The sequence below is a fragment of the Euwallacea fornicatus genome, chromosome 6, assembly GCF_040115645.1.
Source record: "Euwallacea fornicatus isolate EFF26 chromosome 6, ASM4011564v1, whole genome shotgun sequence".
NCBI classification, from domain to species: Eukaryota; Metazoa; Arthropoda; class Insecta; order Coleoptera; family Curculionidae; genus Euwallacea; species Euwallacea fornicatus.
In genome coordinates, this window is record NC_089546.1 from 1035117 (window position 1) to 1055238 (window position 20122).

Sequence of the window (20122 nt, forward strand, 5' to 3'; positions counted from 1 at the left end):
ATATGTCATGGCAGTACACATTGTATAGAAAAGGGGAAAGTGGCGAACCCTGGGGAAGTCCTTGCTCGGGGGAGAAGGAAAAAGAAAGGGTGTTGTCGATTCGTACTTCCAGTCATCTGTTCTCCAGTAGGTTTCTAAGAATGTTTAGTAAGTATTTTGGTGTGTGAAGTTTGTACAGTTTGTAAAGAAGCCCATTGTGCCAGACACTGTCGAAAACCTTGTTGATGTCCATAAACAGACTTGCGGTTTTCCTGCCGTTTAGGTGTGTTGTCTGTATATTGTTTGTCAGGACAAAAAGTAGGTGAATGGTCGAATGTTTGGATTTAAAGCCAAACTGGTAATTCGGTATGTTGTTCCCAATAAGTTTTTCAAGTCTGCTCTTAATTATGTGTTCGAATAATTTACACAACATCGGTAGTAATGTGATTGGTCGATAGTTTTTAGTTTGTGAGTTGTCTAGTCCGTTTTTTGCAATGGGAATTATTATTCCATTTTTCCACGTCGTAGGTATGGTGTTGTGAGTTATGCAATTATTTAGTTGGTTGCGTATGTGTTCGTGTGTTTCGGGGGTTAAATTTTTCAAAATTTTGCATTTAATTTTGTCTTTTCCCGGTGCTGTGTTTTTTAAACTTGTAAGGCCTTCGTCATATTCCGTGATCGTGATCGGTTCGAATGTATGGTATGAGGAGTCGCTAAAGTAGTTGTCGTACCAGTGGTTTACGTCATTCCAGTTGTTGTTGTCAAAGTTTGGGTTGGTCGATGCGCTGAAGGCTCTTTGAAAGCGTCTGGCAAATGCGTCTGCTTTGTCTTTGTCTGTGTAATGTTCCGTTCCGTTTTCGGTAATCGTACCAATATCGTTGTTTTTTTTGTAACGTGTTAGTTTTTTTATTTTTTTCCAATACGATTTCCCGCTGTCATTTTCGATTTCTTGGCATGCCTCTAGCCATTTGTCCTGTCGGTATTCGTATATTAATGTCTTTACGTTTCGGTTGAGGTTATTAAGTATTCTTTTTAATTCGCTGTCTTGTGTTTGTGAGTATTGTCTGTATAGTTCTCGCTTTCGTTTAATCAGCCTTAAAATGAATTTTGGTAGAGTGTGTTGGAACAATGAGTTTTTAAGTCGAGGTGTGAATAATTCGACAGCTGATGATATTTTTTGCTGTAGTGTTTCTATAGAAGTGGATTGTGACCGGCTGTGAATGTAATTGTGAACGTACTGTCTTACTTTGTCCGTGTCAGTTTTTTCTAGGTTTAATTTCCCTTGGTTGTTTTTGTTAGAGAGCTGTTGTGTTTGTTCTGGGTTAAGGTCAAAGGTAATTGCCAGGTGGTCAGATCCCAGTTCATTGGTCAGCCCAACATTGGTTATATTAGCAGTTAGGTTTGTAGTGTGTAGTAATACGTCCGGTGTTGTGTCTTGGTTTTCTATCATTAGGAATGTCGGTGGGGTGGGTTGTCTTATAAAGTCCGAGTTTTCCAAGAATGTATTTAATTGTTTTGTTTTGGGCCTGTTGAGGTTCAATAAAATTTATTTTAGGATAAATTTATTTTAATTCCGTTTATGTTTTGCAAATCAAAAATGGTACATTTGATTACCGAAAGAGTAGAAATAATTCAATTTTTTTGTGAAAATCATCAGTGTGCTAATCGGACCGACCAACTATTTAATTAGAATCAGGAAGACAATCAAGTGCAAAGAAAGTACATTTTGGAATTAGTTCGTAAATTTTGTCAGATCGGCTCTGCAGCTAATAAAAAAAGAAATGATGAAAATTCTCCTAGAAATAAAGCAATCGATGTTGCGGTTTTAGGACAGGTTCATCTTGATCCTACACTAAGCACTCGTCAATTGGATACTGTAACTGGAGTCGGTCAACGCACTATTCAAAGAACATTACAGGCTCATCATTTTCATCCGTATAAGATTCACTTATTACAAGAATTGAATGTAGATGATTTTGATCATCGTTTGAAATTTTACAAAACTATAAGGGAACGAACAATGGGAAATATCAATTATCTATTCAATATCTGTTTTTCTGATGAATGTTATTTTTTTGTAAACGGTACAGTGAATCGTCATAATTGTCGATATTGGTCAAATAAAAATTCCAAGATTTTTGATGGGGTCCATACCCAATATCCACAAAAATTTAATGTTTGGGTTGACATCTTTGGCGATTATCTTTTTGGTCCTTTTTTTTACCTGGAAATCTTACTAGTGACATATATTTACAATTGTTATAAGAAGCAATTGATCCCGCATTAACAGAATTATTAGAAAATTATGAAAATTACATTGAGGACCAGTTGATATTCCAGCAGGATGGTGCCCCTCCCCATTATGCATTACATGTCAAAGAGTATTTGAATTAACAGTTTCCAGATCATTGAATTGGAAGTAGAGACGCTATTGAATGGCCCCCATGGTTACCAGATTTATCATCTTAGGATTTTTTCTTTTGGGGTCACTTAAAAGGTAAGATTTATACAACGCAATCAGACTCTTTAGATGACTTTCGCCAAAAGATAATAAATGAATGCCGTCAAATAACACTTCAAATGCTCCAAAATGTGTGACAGCGATTTAAGCAAAACCTGTATTACTGTCTAGAAACTGGTGGTCGTTATTTCAAACACTTAATTAACTAATACGAAGAAAAACAAAAATTGCTAAATGCGTTAATGTTATTTTTACCACAGTCCTTAGCAATTTCATCACATCATTAATTCATACCAGATGATCTTTTGAACTAATTTTTCCGGATTTCTTGAAAATTGCTTAATCAAATTTGGCTAAATTGGGTATCATTTTAACGAGAATCGAAAGATCTTTCAAACAAGCTGCTACTTGACCCTACTTTCCATTTAAGATTTTAGGGATTTAACTTACCTCGGCTAGGGGGTTGATGTGAAAGGAGCGAGTATACGTTTATAATGTGTCCCCGTCGGATATAAAGTTGACGTGCCCGAGCGTTTTTTTTATTTAAATTTCTAAACACGCGAAAATGCCTCCGTTTTGTTTTCGATGCGCCACCCTGTATATTTCTTTTAAATTACATAAGGGAACCCTTACTCTTTCCGACTTATTTTTCAGTTAAAAGCTGTGTTCAGCACGTCTCTGTCTTCACTGCATATAACAATTTTCGAAATTGTAAAGAACATTTACAAACGCATTATTCACCAAAACAATTGTCGTATCACACCCCTTAAGATCCAGTAATTTGCAAAATTAACATATATGTGATTTTACATTTTTTTTTATCGCGATTCTTATTTAAAAATTGTGATTTATTCGCTCCTGTTTTTACTGGCTAAAAAGACATGTTTCTAATTATACAAAGAATTTTTACAATGCTCAATATACGCAATGCCATTGACGTTTTAGATTTCACTAAAATGAATAGTGTTTTTGGTTTCTCAGGGTGTGCATAAAACTTTAAAACCTATAGTGATTAATGGCTATTTTTCCGTTCATAGTTTAAATATTTTAAATTCCAAATAAGTTAGACTTTAATTTTCTTACAACTCGATTTATAAAACTCAAAATTATGATCTTTCAATATTTCTAAAAGTCAATACCATACATGCATTATTTCACGATACTCTTGGAAATTTTCCCAATTTAAGATGGTAAATTGGAGCTTTTTTTTAAAGAAAATGTCGATTGTAATATTTTTTATTACCTAATTGCTAGGGAGATGATTTTCTTAGGACAGAAAAATGGTAATATCATATTAGGATTTATGAACTGTCAATATTCATGATATCCAGTGGAGTACTATAGTTTTAATAGGTTCTACCAATTTTGCGTTATATACGTCAATTTGTACCTGGGTATTTCATATTTTAACACATTTTAGTATATAACTATGATGTTTGTTCATGTAAAATTAATATGTAATTACGATTGAGCTTTCAATATTCATGAATATCACTGACGTTTTTCATTTTTCGGAGTTTTTAAAAACTTTAAAGTGTTCATTTATAATGGGCGATTTTTTTTTCGTTACTTTTTTTGCAAACCACCAATTTTTTTACTAAATTAAAGAATGAGCATGTTACATCCATAGTAAATTTGTGGAATGGTTTCTTTCTTAGATCTTCTACAAATTTTCACTTTTCTGTTTTTATATTTGTTTTAAGTGATAAATGGCGTTTTTTGACATTCGGCTTTTTGGCCCCTTTCAGAACGACTTATTTTTTGCTGCTGCTGGTCATTAATATAACTTAGCAAAACTCAGAGACGTTCAGGACTCTGTTTTTATTGGCTTCAAATGTATGTTTTTCAAATTACAGATGATCACGTAGAAATACACATCGGAAAAGCCTAAGGATATTTTGAAAAAATCATAAAGTTGATAATACGTAATTTCAATTGTAGTTTATACTGTAATATGTATATTAGTGGAAGTCTTCACTCTGAATACCTATTTCAATTGATTGAAAAAATCTAAAAGTAAATAAACAATTTTTTTGTGGATGTGAAAAATTAGAATTTTCTGCTCTGCTAAATTATGAAGTTCATTCAATTTCCTTCCTTCATACTATCTGATGTTTAATAAATTCTTTACGAATAGAGTGGTTTACCACGGAACGACAACGTTTAACTCTGGATGAGATTAATCAAGAGGTAGGGCTTTTTCAAGCTGGTTTGAGACTTTAAGTGGCGAAGCTTTAAATGTCTCACAAAGTGTTATTAGTAGATTATAGAACACCAGGATAACAACAACTAGGATGTGAACGTATTCCAACTGCAGTTCAAGATAGATTTTTAATTTTTACAGTTAAAACGCAACCTACAGTTACGGCACCTGAATTGATTCCAGATTTACAACGGGTGCAGCACATGACTATTAAACGCCGAAATATTGTTAGAAATCGCCTATATAAAGTTAATCTTCATAATCAAAGACCACTGAGATGTCCACCTTTTTGCAGAGGCCATCGCACTGCAAAATTAGAGTAACGTCAAGAACACCGACATGGGAATGGAATTGACTGGACTACAGTTTTATTCATTGATTAATTCAGATTTGGATTCCGCCCGGATTCTTATCGATTGAGAGTGGGGAGATGACCTAAAAATTGTTGAAGGTTTATGACATGTCCCGAAAGCCCATTCATATAAAGGTGGTACCGTGATGGTTCTGATTCACAGCAGAACCGATATCGTTTTTTTTTTTTAAATTGATTCCCGACCGCTTGACAGTAGATCGAGACCATTCTTGATCCTACATTTCGACCATTTGCTGGCGCTGTTGGTCAAAATTTTTGGCGTCATGCACCACAATGGCCGTCTACATATTGCCGGTGTTGTGACAAACTGATTGACTAACAAAAGAATCATTGCATTGCCATGGCCAGCACAATCGCAAGATCTAAATCCAATTGAGCATGTTTAGTACATGGTTCAAAAAACTATTTCGCCAGATATGGCCAACATTTACGGTGTTTTTCGATTCTGAGAGCTACTGTCAGAAGGATGGGGAAGGATAAACGGAAATCAATAATATTATTTTGAGCCTAGACGACAGAATTAGTGCTGTAACTAATAACTGCGAAGGCCACACTTTGGAATGTCAGCAATTCATCTTTTTTGGTTGCTGAGAATGTTTTGTGAAGTTAAAGGAAGGGCGTGTTTAGTTATATTTATTGTTAATAAATAAATCAATATAATTTAGAAATCTATCAACAAAAGCTTAGTCTTGTTGAATATGAAATAATTTTTAACGTTATACGTGCATGACGTTATTTTCTAATTAATTTTAGAAGAACTTCAATCTATTTATGAAAATATTCTCAGCCTTTTTCGAAGTGTGCATTTACCATGACCGCAATTTGAAAACCTCAGAATCATAAAAACAACAGTGGAATCTTTAGTTAATATTTTAAAGCTCATTATCATTAGACGTTCATTAAAATAATTTTATTTAATGATCAATTATGCTGTTTAAATAATGCTGAGAAAAAAATGACAGTTCGGTCGGATTAGATCAGTAGGCTAGAACAGTGGCTTTTGTCATTAATTCTATCTAGACGCAGCAGCCGTAGTATATTTAAATATTTCAGGTCACGCCTACTACAATTATATTTTTTACTTATATATTTTTACAATTTTATTATATTTAAATAATATTAGGGGTACAAATAAGTTTCCGCCGTTTAACAAAGCATGGTCCCACCAGAAGGTTATGCTGAAATTGCTAGATGTAAATCTTACTATCGCAAGTTTGATCAACTAGTAACAACATAACCTAGAAGTATTAGTGGTTTCGTATCAGCATCACATTTTTTTTTCTTGCAAAAATGTCAAGTTTTGTGCCGAATAAGCGTCATTTGCGGGAACTTTTGATTTACTTCTTTAATTTGAAGAAATCTGCAGCTGAGGCGCATCGATTGCTTGTAGAAGCATATGGTGAGGCTGCTTTGAGTGAGAGAAGTTGTCGTGAGTGGTTTCACAAGTTTAAAAACGGTGAGTTTAACGTGGAAGACAAAGGACGCAGTGGAAGGCCGAAAACGTACGAAGATACGGAATTGGAAGTGTTATTGGAGGAAGATTCGTCTCAAACACAAAAAGAACTTGCACTTACATTAGAAGTGACGCAACAAGCAATTTCACATCGTTTAAAAATGTTGGGAATGATTCAAAAACAAGGGAATTGGGTTCCTTATGAACTGAAACCCAGAGACGTCGAACGCCGATTTTGCATGAGTGAAATGCTGCTTGCCAGGCATAAAACAAAGGGTTTTTTGCATCGTGTAGTCACTGGGGATGAAAAATGGATCCATTATGATAACCCAAAGAAGAAGAAATCATGGGGTCCACCTGGCCATGTTTCAACATCAGTAGCCAAATCAAATATTCATGGAAAAAAACTCATGTTGTGTATTTGGTGGGATCAACTTGGTGTTGTATATTATGAGTTGCTCAAATCGAACGAAACTATTACTGGAACTCTCTACCGAACACAATTAATGAGATTGAGCCGAGCACTCAAGGAAAAACGCGCTCATTACTACTCTAGACATGACAAGATTATTCTCCTACATGATAATGCTCGTCCGCATGTTGCGGCACCGGTTAAAACCTATTTGGAAACACTTAATTGGGGGAAGTCCTACCCCACCCGCCATATTCACCAGACCTTGCCCCATCCGACTACCACTTGTTTCGATCAATGGCACACGGTCTGTCTGAGCAGCGCTTTACATCATATGAATATACCAAAAATTGGGTCGATTCATGGATAGCTTCAAAAGATGAAGAGTTTTTTCGCCGTGGTATCCGAATGCTGCCAGAAAGATGGGAAAAAGTAGTGGCCGTTGATGGGCAATACTTTGAATAAAACGTAATATCCCGTTCTTTCACAATTAATTCCAATTTTTTTATAGAAAACGGCGGAAACTTATTTGTACCCCTAATACTTATATTGTTAAAATAAAATTGAATGGAAGTGAGTAAGTAAAAAGCATATTTAAGCCAGATTTGAAGAAATAGGGGACAGTATGGTGACGTGTTAAGCCTGTCTTTACATGGATATTTGTAAAATTATGGAAACGTCTTCGCATATAATACTGGACTATATAAAACGTAGTTTTCCGAGTCCCATATCGTCAACAGTTTAACTGTTTCAAAACTAAATGAGAAGAACTTATTTCATTTCGTCGAATATGGAGAGCCATTTACCCAAAGTTATAGCGCATTAGGCATCTTAACTTTCTACATTTATTCAAGTCTTAATCACTGCTAAAATATATTCGGAATATGTTGCAGAGGAATGATAACAACGTTGAATAGATTGCGGAAATTTGAATTCTATTTATTACAATTTTAATACGATTTCTTAAAACCATTCTTCCCTAATGCATATTCCTGGAGTCGCCGCTTGTCACATAAATCTCAGTTAAGGGTGCAAGATCGACATGGGATAGAAATAAAATGGTAGAAAATAAGTGAAATATCTGGAACTGTGGGTGCGCCGCGTGTTCTTGAAGGTTTAAAACGACAATGATTGATTAAGGACGATTACGGAAAGCTTTCCTGCTCCGCGACCCACTTTTAAGTCTTAAAACATGTTTTGGAAAGCTCTTAGAGAAAAACATTATTATAAATGAAACCAAAATTGCCAGAACCGTTGAAGGCTGCTATTGTGGAGACAGGTACCTAATATAGGAAAATCATTTTAATGTTTAAAGTGAAGATGCAAACTCATTAGGAAAGTAAACAGTGAACGTGAGAGATTAATATGATTTTTTTTTTGTATTTTTGGTGCTTCTCCAGGAGTTATCCATCTGACCAAACGTCTGAAAATGAGTATATTATTTGTTTCACACATGTTAGTCAGATTGAAAACCCTCCAGCTCGACATGAAATGTACTACAGCAGTAACAAGAACTGTTCTAACTCGGAGTCCAGGAAAAAGCAAATATATCGTTACACTTTGTGGGGGCGAATTAAGCGACTGGAAATATCAAAACATTATTTTAAACTAAGGTCGTTAGGGTTTTTGGCAACAGAAAAGTATTCTCGTTTAGAGGCAGAAGGCACGAAACGAGCGCCAACTTTTATGTACCAGATCGGAACCAGACAAAGTAATTCGGTTAAACTTTGGTTGTTTATGTCCCAATACGCCATCAGCTTTTTCCCACTAATTGCGCCACTGTTACAATTGTTTTGCAAATGTACAAACGCTTTAAAATTCACGATTTTTTTTGCTCGAATTCAATATACATTCCAACTATTTTAAACAATTAAATATTGGGCCACTTAAGTTTCTTTCACATCGCCTTTTAACGATATTGGGCTGCAATTCCCGAAAGTTAAAGGATACCTACGTCATGAATTTTTTATACGTTAACGAAAAAACTGAACCCGAAACAAGCAAAGTTTATAGTATCCATTCCCTAAATGAGATTCTAGGTTTGAGGGAGGCAACCTTAAAGGGCCACTAGAAAGATTTATCGCCTTCGGATACGTCTATTTCCTTAAAAAGGACGTAATAAATAGGCTCAAATTGAACCGAACCGAATGAACTTCCCCTATAAATGTGTAAAAGAGCTTGGTTGGACAAATTCGTGAGTTTGCTTGAAATAAACTATCGTAGGTGGTGAATTATTTTCCCGGCCGGTGATTTTAAACGTATGCTGCTTTGGCCATCAAAATAAACTCTAATCACCGTTATTGTGCAGCTTTGATTCTGGGAGAAAATCACCTTTTAAATCAAAAATAGGGTGTTAATGTCGTAAGAAAACGTTTTATTTCTATTTTGAAAATTAAAAAAAAAGAAAAATTGCAACAATGTGACTTTTATTGATTATAACGGTATGATTGGCACACTCACCTGTTACACGAGTGCGATAAAGATGAAAACAATTTCGGTCACCAGCTCGCCCGTATCAGGTTACCGCAGTTAACGAAATTGTTTTTAACTTGATATAACGTCATAGAAATTATAAAAGAAATTGGTTTCCTTTAATCGATTTTCACGACTGTGAATGATGCCTTCATTTTGATTGTGTGTGATCCCTTTTGTATTCCTGAAAAGTTATTTTAGAACATGATCCCTCAATGCGATAAGGTGTCAAACGCAGTTTATCCCCGTCTGGAAAACAAAATAGAGGAAAAACGCAAGCAAATAGCGAAACTGTTAAGAAAATGGCAACAGCGCAATCTTCACTTGATACAAAGACTTGGCTGACGCATTCAGCCGTGACGGGAATTCGATAAAGACAAAACAATAATGGCCGTAATTATGTTGCTGTTTAGGTAACTTGGCGAATTTTTTTTTGCTTTAAATCCCCATGCCTCAAAAAATCATGAGAATTCCCTCTGATGCATTACTCTCTTTGTTTTTTGTGATTGACGTCTTCATTTTGATAGTATGTGATCGCTTTATAGTTCGGAAAGATTGCTTTAGGAAATCATTCCTTCAGTGCCATTGTCGGGGGTCAAACAGAAGTTCGTGTGGAAAATAAAAATGAGGAAGAGCCATGTTCACTTGTTACAAAGACATGGCTGACGTATTCAGCTGTTACGTGAGTGCAATAAGGTCAAATTATCAGTGGCAGGTGACCACATTTTGATAAATAGTTTTGAAGTGAATTCTTGAAAATTATCGTATTTTTCTTGAGTGTTCGACAGAATCTACAATTGTTCAATTTTTGGACTTTTTGCCGAATGGCACGACACCCTTCAAATACAATTAACTGACATGATATATTTTTTCCTCTGAATTTCAAATAATTGAGTAACAGTTGTACAATTGTTTGGTTTGTCGAACGAGGGCATCGTTATTGCATTACTGCCAAAAACCTAAAACAATGATGTCTCATCCTACTCGTGGTTTCCTCAATGTGTCAAAACGTAATTCCGACTTCTTCTCATTTGCACTTCTCTAATGTCAAAGAAACACCTTAAATTCAGATTTCGAAGAAAACTCTGTTATCTGGAATGTTCCCATATTCTTTTTTGGATGTGATAGATACATTTGAAGCCGGCTCTTGAGTTCCACATCTGAAAACTTCTTCTGCTTATCATGGAAAATGTTCATTTTAAGATTGATAAGAGTTTCTCTTTTAAAAACGAGATTGCATTCGTGTACAATCCACATCTAGGGCCTTCATACAATTTGCTTGTAAAAAATCTTTTACTTCATAAGATAACTGCGTTTATTCGATTACTGGATTTTTCCACATCATGTCTTCACTTAACCCTAAAATTATTTCAAACTTCAGAGTTTTATTTAGTTTTTTATTAAATTACTTCGAACTTAATTCGATATCTGGGCTTATCTTCGTATTTTCTTCTAGTAGTCGCTTATAGGGTTTCTCTTTAGTTCGTTCTTTTTTTGAAAGGTGCTTAGTTCCGACATAACTCTTAGTTTGGCATCAGGTATATTCTTTTGAATTTCCTTTTTGCAAACTTAACTTCGAAATGACTCCACGCTTTCCATTACATTATCTTCTTGCCACTGTAATCTGAGGTGACCTCGAGTTTCGTTCCATATTTGAAACCTTCATTGTATTTTTTAATTAAAAGTAACTGGCTTCTTGACAAAAGTGCGAGTTCCATATTTGGAATCACCTTAAATATTAGTTGTTAGCTATTATTTTGCACTTTTTACGTATACTGATACAAGTTTTATAAGGAGCTAGATACAGATTCAATTACTCAATTAAAGCGTTTGGTTAAGATGTCCTTCATGAGCATTGGCATTTCAGAAATGTTAAAAAAGTGTCTTAACTCCACTGTATCCGTATACCTGAAACCTGAACTGAAAACTAATACTTCGATATGATTCTCAAGACATCGAGATTATAAGAATTTTGGTCTTTTTGTCATTGGAAAATCATCATAAAGTACACTGAGATTTTATACAAAATACTGTTTCAGAGAAACAAATTGTGCCCAAGTCCAACACAACAAGAAGCCTTTCGCAGTTTTCAGACTATACTTTATAGTTTTATTATTCAAATCTCGCCAAACCTGATTATGCAAATTCACCTTTGCCCGAAGAAACTGACTTTAAATGAAGTGCTCTTAGCCATGAACTATTTCTTCCTAATAACCATTCTTTATGCACCTCTGAGCATACAAGACAGAAACACGAAAGACATCAAATCTAAGTCAGAATATAAAGCGGGATTGGCCGAATTCAGGTCTGCGGTAGTTCCGTATCTTTAAACTCATATTTATGGATCGTACATTGCTCGAAGCTGAATCCTATTCCTTCCAGAAATATAAAGTTTCGATTCCCGGCAAATACACGAAATATCAATTGTGAAACTGCAACAGATATGGAGCGATCGAGGGTCGTTTTAGGTTTTAAATTTCAAAGCTGTCAGTCTGGATGTTATGAATATGGATTTGCGCTTATACGCGCTCGAAAGCAATTCCGTAGATCATCCCGGGATCTGAAATAGATGAGAAAAGTAAAGAAGAGTACGTAGTTTTGATGCCTTATTCTCTTACAGAAGTTATGCTTTAGCGCTCTAACGTTGTTAATTGAGATTGTGGATATTGAACACCTATCAGAACAACAATTTTAAACAATTACTAACTAAAATACATAGTTACAAACTGAAAAGTAGTGGAAATGCTGGATAGTCGATTATGGAACTTCTATCATCATAACTCAAAATTGGTTTCAATCAAACTATTCAATTGTGATAATCAGCGGTTCTTGTATACTTGTTATTTTGCGTGTCGGTACCCACTTTCCAAATCAAAAGGGTAAGTACAGAACTGTCTTAAATGGGTACGACACGCAAAAAAATAAGTATGCTCCTAACCCCCCTACTCACAATAAGAGACAAAGATACATTTAACGCCATCCTTAACGTAACGACAAACTTCCTCCCATAAGGTTACATGCTAATCTTTACGTAACGACAAAAAAATAGATTTCACAATGCAACGATTCATTCACATTACGACTTACGCTCGTTCCACAACACTGACCCTTCTATTACGGAACGACAAAATAACATTAATTCACTTAAATGGACTATGCGAAAACTCGCCATTTCGCTTGGTAACTCCCTTGTTTAACTACTATTATATCTTAACAAAACTATTATTGATATCTAAAGTTTGATGATAGTATAACGTAAAATCAAAACAATTTCTCAACACGTTAGTTCAAGATAGTCCATTACTGGTGGAATTATGGAAACTTTTTAGTGACGATAGTAAAGAGAAATCATTAGATGTATGATATTTTTAAATTAATTAAGATCTTTTAGAAAAATAGAAATATTTCAGAATTTTGAAGTTGGTAGTATTTCGAACTTAGTAGAATTAACAATAGAGGAAGCTAAAAGAAAGCAAAATAATAATAGCAGTTTTAAAACTTGTAGTAAATTTTGATATTTTTTTCAAAGGTTGCGATCGGTCATTTTTTACAACAATAATAAGAAAAAAAATTATCAACCATATAAGAATAATTAGAGAAGATGGAGATATCCGTTAAAGTGATGGTTGAGACGAAGAAATCAAACCGACTCCAGAATAAATTCTTAGAAGAGAGCGGATAGAAGAGTTCATAGTATAACAGTAACAGTTACTTCTCCATGAAGCAATAAATTTCTATAAGGGAATTGAAAAGAAAGTTCTAGGTGTAGATCTTAAAATCCCTTCTAACACTTTAGTCACTGATGGTACTTAAAAAAGTTTTGCTGTTGTTTTCAACCATTGGTCTGTAATTTAAGCGTATTTCGATCGCCCTTAGTACTAGCATGGAACACATACCGTTGAGATTGGTGAGCATACTTGATCTCATATTTCCATCTGTTATTATTATTAGTTCACAAGTCATACTGTTTTCATTGTATCAGGTGTGTAAAATACGAGTTAGTTCGATCTCTTGTAAACTTTCATTTTACATGAGAATATTTTTTTGTCATAAAAGTTTTATTTTGCATTATTTCATTTTTAGTAAAAGATATGTTTTTTATTTGGTTTAAATTTTTAGAATAAATTGTTTTAATTCCTAACGGATTATAAGTACCCTTTTTTTAAAATCGCCCAAAAACAACAAAAATATGTAAAATGTGTTATTCGTGAGTCTTTTTAGGACAATATACAGTCACTCAAAAAAATATCCGTACAACCGGAAAAAAATTCTGTTAACCGTAACTTTTGACTGATTTTGTTCAAATTTTGTATAATGAAAATTCAAACCGAAACTCAATTTGCGTAACTAAGCAACTTTTGAAAATTTAACTTTTAGAGTGCTTTCCAGCGTTAAAAAAAACTCCGTTTTGAAAACTTCTTGCGTGGTGAAAATTTTTCAATGTGGTTTTAACATTCTTGCAGAGAGGATTTTTCTTCATATATCCTGAAAATTTGATCAAAATCGAACCGCAAATAAGGAAGTTGCAGCTTTTTAAAGTCGTCAAAAATGTCAAAGTTTCGTAATTTTGCGCGAAAATCGTCACTCTTTGGCGTTTTTGAAAGGCTGCAACTCCCTTATTTGTTTTTCGATTTTGATCAAATTTTCAGGATATATGAAGAAAAATTCTCTCTGTAAGAATGTTAAAACCACATTGAAAAATTTCCACCGCACAAGAAGTTTTCAAAACGGAGTTTTTTTTAAACGCTGGAAAGCACTCTAAAAGTTAAATTTTCAAAAGGTGCTCAATTACGCAAATTGAGTTTCGGTTTGAATTTTCATTACACAAAATTTGAACAAAATCAGTTAAAAGCTACGGTTTACAGAATTTTTTCCGGCAGTACGGATACTTTTTTGAGTGACTGTATAATCATTGAAGTAAATAATAATGCAAATTTGTTTTTTTTTGGTTATATACAGATTTGGGCACTAAATGGTTAAATGAAGTTAAAAATTATAAACAAGCAACAACAGCATATATGAAACTGCAAATATCCTAGAATGAACTAACCTGATTCTAATGTATGGAGACAATATTCCAGATGTGGAAGTATTAGTCATTTCAGAATAACGTGATCGATGTCCAAGAAGAAAGCGGAATAAGATTCTTGGTATGAAAATTAGAGTTTTTTACAATGGACTGATAGATTTTGAAGACAGAATCTGAATACAATTCCATAATTCGAAAATTGAGTAATCACAGAATGCAATAATCGTTCTAAGAAGATATAGCAAATATAAAAAGTTAAAATTTTTGGAAGCTAATGGAAATGATGCTTTATGTAGATCTATCAGTGATTTTAAAATGAAGTAATCACTATCAAAAAGGGATATGTAAAAAATATACCAGATGTGGAATTTAAAGAATGAAGTGAGCTAACGTTAAAATAAAATTATAAGAAGGCAGGTGTTGAGTTTAGGGCCAGTTCAAGTAACGAAAACTTTTATTGATTGCATAATCATTTTTCCTGCCCATATAAACGTTTAACACTCCAAGAACGACTCACGGGGTGAAGCTATGGAATACCGAAAAACTAACTGTAGGTAACCTCTTAGATTCCAGAACTAAAAAAAGAGCATAAAATAACGTAGTTTTCGAATTGCCTCAAAATTCCTCGTTTCTGTAATTGATGAAGAAATTTCACTAGGTGTGCAACTAGGTTTCCGCCTTTTTTTGATCAATGAAAAATGAAAAATTTTAAGAGAAGCACAAAAAATGGTTTATTCAAAGTATTGTCCTTCTCTATCTGCACATTTTTGACATATCTCTGGCAATACGTAAATACTTCGACGATAAAATGACACGTCTTTGGACTAAAACTATTTGTCCAACTAATTTTGCACTTCCTCGAAATTGTCCAAGTGTAGCCCTGCCATGCCATGGGCCATGGATCGGAACAAGTGAAAATCGGAAGAGGTCAGGTCTGGCAAATATGACGGGTGCGGTAGCAGATCCTATTTCAGCGTTTTGATGGTGTCCTGGGCGATGGAAGTGCAATGGCTTGAACCGTTGTCGTACTGCAATACCACTCATTTGTATCTTGTGTTCCTTTCTGGCCGTTTTTCGAGCAATGCATGATTCACATTGATTAGTTGCTGTCGGTAGCGATGCCCATTGACAGTTTCTCCCGGTTTCAGCAACTCATAGTACACGATTCCTTTTTGGTCTCATCAAAAGCAAAGTATTGTTTTCTTTTCGAAGCGATTCGGTCGTGCAGTCGATGTCGATACTTCGCTAGATAAAAGCCACTATTTTTTGCGCTTAGAGTTCTCAAAATATATCCACTTCTCATCTCCAGTAACAATTCGGTGCAGAAAGCTCTTTCTTTTATGAAATACCTTGACGAGTAATGTTTAATGCCTCCGCAAGTTGATCTTGTGTTTGCGTATTGTCTTCATCCAATAACTCTTGCAGATGGTCGTCTTCAATTGATTTTGGTCTTCCGGAGCATTTCTTGTCTTCGATGTTGAAGTCGTAATTTCCGAAACGCTTAAACCAATCTTCACAAGTAGTTTTCGATGGTACATGTTGGTCGTAGGCCTTCTTGAGCAAATAATGTGCTTCAGCTGCATTTTTTTTTAAATTAAAGCAGAAAAGCAAAGCCTTCCGCAAATGTTGTTTATTTGGCACAAAACTCGACATTTTAGTTTTTAGAAAAAATTACTTTGCGTTTCGACAAATGTTGGTATTCCCACTGGCTATTGATAACAACTGTCTAAGCTATAAATAAAATACAATTTCTGATATTATACATACAGGGTGGTCATTTAGTGCGGTCTCGGAAGATTACGGCTAAACAATTTAATATTTTGAACTTCTTTTTTTTGCGTTATATAGAACTCGATTATGGGTACATTCTAACATTGTTTTCGTTTTATACAGGGTGTTCTAAATAAGTGAAAAATATCAAAGTTATGTTTTTTAAAATTTGACACCCCATATATTAATATCGTTTTAGATTTCTTGAGAAAAATAAATGTAAGTTTCATTAAGGTTTACTTGTCCTAAATCTTAAGGATTTCGAAATAATTAAGTTTAAAAAAAAAATCATGCAATTTTAAAAACTTTGTTTTGAAGGAAGTTTAAACTGGAGTAAATCGAAATTCATACGAAACCTTAGATATGAGACGTATTTTATGCTAGAATTATTAAAATTGAAATATCTCATACAGTGCGTCCAAAAAATAACATGAAAATTGCATTCTTTTTGAAAGGAAATAACTTGCTTAATTTAAATAGAACACCCCATATTTTATTACTCGAAATAAAAGATAAACATATGACTAATCAAAAATCGTTACACCTTCCTATATCTAAATGTACAGGTTTTCTTCGAAAAATAAGATTTAAGAAAAGGTAGCAAAATTAATAACCGCACTATCTATTTTTATTTAATATAAAAGAATTTCTTTTAATAAACACTTAATTACAAACAATTTTCAATATATCCTCCATTCTGATCAATGCAAGCTTGAAGTCGAATAACATTTCCACGACAAATATTATCCAGAATGTTATGATGAAGTGTTATGATTTTTTTTTTAAACTTAATTATTTCGAAATCCTTAAGATTTAGGACAAGTAAACCTTAATGAAACTTACATTTATTTTTCTCAAGAAATCTAAAACGATATTAATATATGGGGTGTCAAATTTAAAAAAACATAACTTTGATATTTTTCACTTATTTAGAACACCCTGTATAAAACGAAAACAATTTTAGAACGTACCTATAATCGAGTTTTATATAACGCAAAAAAAAGAAATTCAAAATATTAAATTGTTTAGCCGTAATTTTCCGAGACCGCACTAAATGACCACCCTGTATATCTCGAGTACATGCTTCATTAGCGGCATCCATGTGTGAAACTCGGAAACTTAGTTGCGTACCTAGCAACATGTGAAATCAAATTCTATAAGAATTTTGAAATATATTTAGCGGTTCGTGAAATTCAGTTCGATACGTTGTCCTCCAAAACTTTGGCCAACACTTACAGATAGTACCTTGTCTAGAGACAGACTCCTAAGCTGAATCCGCTATAGTTATATGCATTTCAATTTAACACCTATTAATTTAGCTAAATTTCTTGCATATTTGCTTCTATTCGTACGCATATGGTTATGCGGTTACTATTTGCTGCTAATGAGAAATTATCGTAGCATTTCCCGCTAGATTCAAATCAAAATCATCATAAATCCGTGTGAGTTAGCGTTTCCAATTTCCGACGCATGCCGATTCCGATTGGGTTCAACGCTAATTCAAATCGAAAACTAAATTACTTGTTCATAGCTTCCGTTAACAGAAAGCCTGAAACGCATAAAACTCCGCGATATTTTGATGAGTTTTAATAGAATTCTTTCACTTGCAGAACCAGTTTATGCATAGATTTGTTTGTTGGTATAATGCATGGTATTATAGGGAGCAAAAGAATAATTTATTGAAGAGCTTTGCTTTTCAATAAATGGCTAAACACATGAGGCCTTGTTTCGAGGAAATGGCAATTTCGGTTTAGCAGCCGCAACAGAATTAACGCCACTCAGCTTTTCCCTCATTTGCTATGGTTAGCCGAACCAAATTAGCATTTCGTTTAGATATTTATTGGATCCGAGCTAATGCCTGTGTTGTAGAAGACTTAGAAATTAATGTCATTCAGAGCAAACACATTAAATATTACATCTAAAAAAATTTTCATTTAATACTGTTTAGATAAGCAATTTATTTTTAAATAATGTGATTACAATTGTATATTTTGTGATATTTCATAAATCAACTCGGCATATCCTTCTTATTTCGGTAACAAAAATATAAACTAGAACACAAATATTCAGGTCTTGAAATCGTAAAAACTTCAATCACTCTCGCAGTACGTCTCTACAGTCTAAAAGGCTAATAAATATCCGAAAAATAAATATATGTTGTGAAATATTTACAATATTCTGTTTTGTGAAGTGTTAGAAATCAACTTAGTATATCCTTGGTAAAAAATAAGTCATTGGAAAAAATCATTGTCGCAGTATGTTTCGAAAAGCACTGATACCTTCCTAAAGAATCTGATACTGAATATACTGCATGTTAAGGAGTCCCTTCGACAAACGAAACCACGAAAACGACAATTTGGTTTACGAAAATAGACTGTATTAAATTTCACTTATTTTAAGTAATGACAGAATTTGTTGGTCTAAATCTATGTACGGTCTAAGTATGAAAAATTAATTGGGAGGGTTACGAACTATGATTTGGGTCACATATCCGACACGGACACCGCTCCAAGACGAAGAGAAGAAAAAAGAGAACAAAATTGCTTTGATTATCCCTTAAGTACTAAACCCGAGGAATTCCACCCAGGGATGCACCACCATCAAGAGCCTTTACGGGCTATGGCCGAGCCAGATGCCATAAATCGCTGCCATTTTGTGAATATCTATACGAGTCGCTTTTCTGGGAATATTACAGGCCCGCCGAACTGCAGGTCGTGGCAATAGTCCCACTTAGAGAAAGCTTCTTATGACTAGTAGTATATTTCCCATCCATAAAGCACCCTTGGTTGTAGTCTGGCACCCAGATGGTATTTTGAGACTTAGTATCGAAGTACATGGGCACAACTTAAGGGATAAAAGCCCAAATACCTAACGACTAACAAAATAAACAACAACAAAAAATCAATAACTTAAAGTTCCTCACAATGCGTGACATAGAAAAGAGACACCCTGAAAAATACTTTCATTTCAACAATTTTTGGTATGCATGTTTCTTATGTTAACACAAATACTTCATTAAAAAATTGAACAAATTTAATTGTTAAAAACAAAAAAAAAACTAAATAATAATTTGGCCATCTTTCGCGGTGTCTTATACATTCCTGTACCCGCTTAGGCATGGATCTAATGAGGTGATTGATGTCTTCTTGAGAGATCTCATTCCATTCTAACTGAACAGCATGTTATAATGCCTCTAGGGTTTGTAGGGGATGGGGTAGGTAAATTACGTAACCTTCTACCTACAATATTCCATACACGTCCAATGGGTGAGAGGTCTGGAGATCGAGGTGGCCAAGGTAGCAAATTGATTGTATTTTGTTGAAAGAAATCCATAAACACTCTAGCCACATGTACTCATGCATTGTCTTGCCGGAAAACTGGATTAACAAGGGTGTCCGGATAAGGTACGAGATGAGGTTCTAGGAGTTCTTGAAGGTATCGTTGGACTATGGTATTGTCTCCAATGAAAAGTAAAGGTGACCTGTTACCATACGCAACAGCACCCCAAACCATTACCCGAACAGTCTGATGGACATGTTCCTATTTTGTAAACTGGGGTTCCTGTCTTTCACCCCGGTATCTTTTTATTCTTGTTCGACATTCATGCTTACCCAAACAGAGTCTGGATTCGTCACTAAAAACCATATTATCTTATTCCAGATTCCAATGTATCCGTTCTCTGCATCACTGCAGTCAATTTTGGCCATGACTTAAGGTGAAGGGTAACCCAAGATGGGAACGTAGGAAATTAGTCTAAAACTTCTCATCTGGCAATAATTGGCTTGAATCCCAATGGGCCTTCCATATTCAGCAAATTACTGATCCGCCAGCATCCTCAACGAGATAAATCTATCTTTTAGGGCCATCATCCGAAGGCTGCGATCTTGGCATTCTATAATACTTCGGGATTGTCCAGTTTGTTCTGTTGTTGCTATGCTGTATTTGCTCTTCTTGGAACCATGCTTGACAA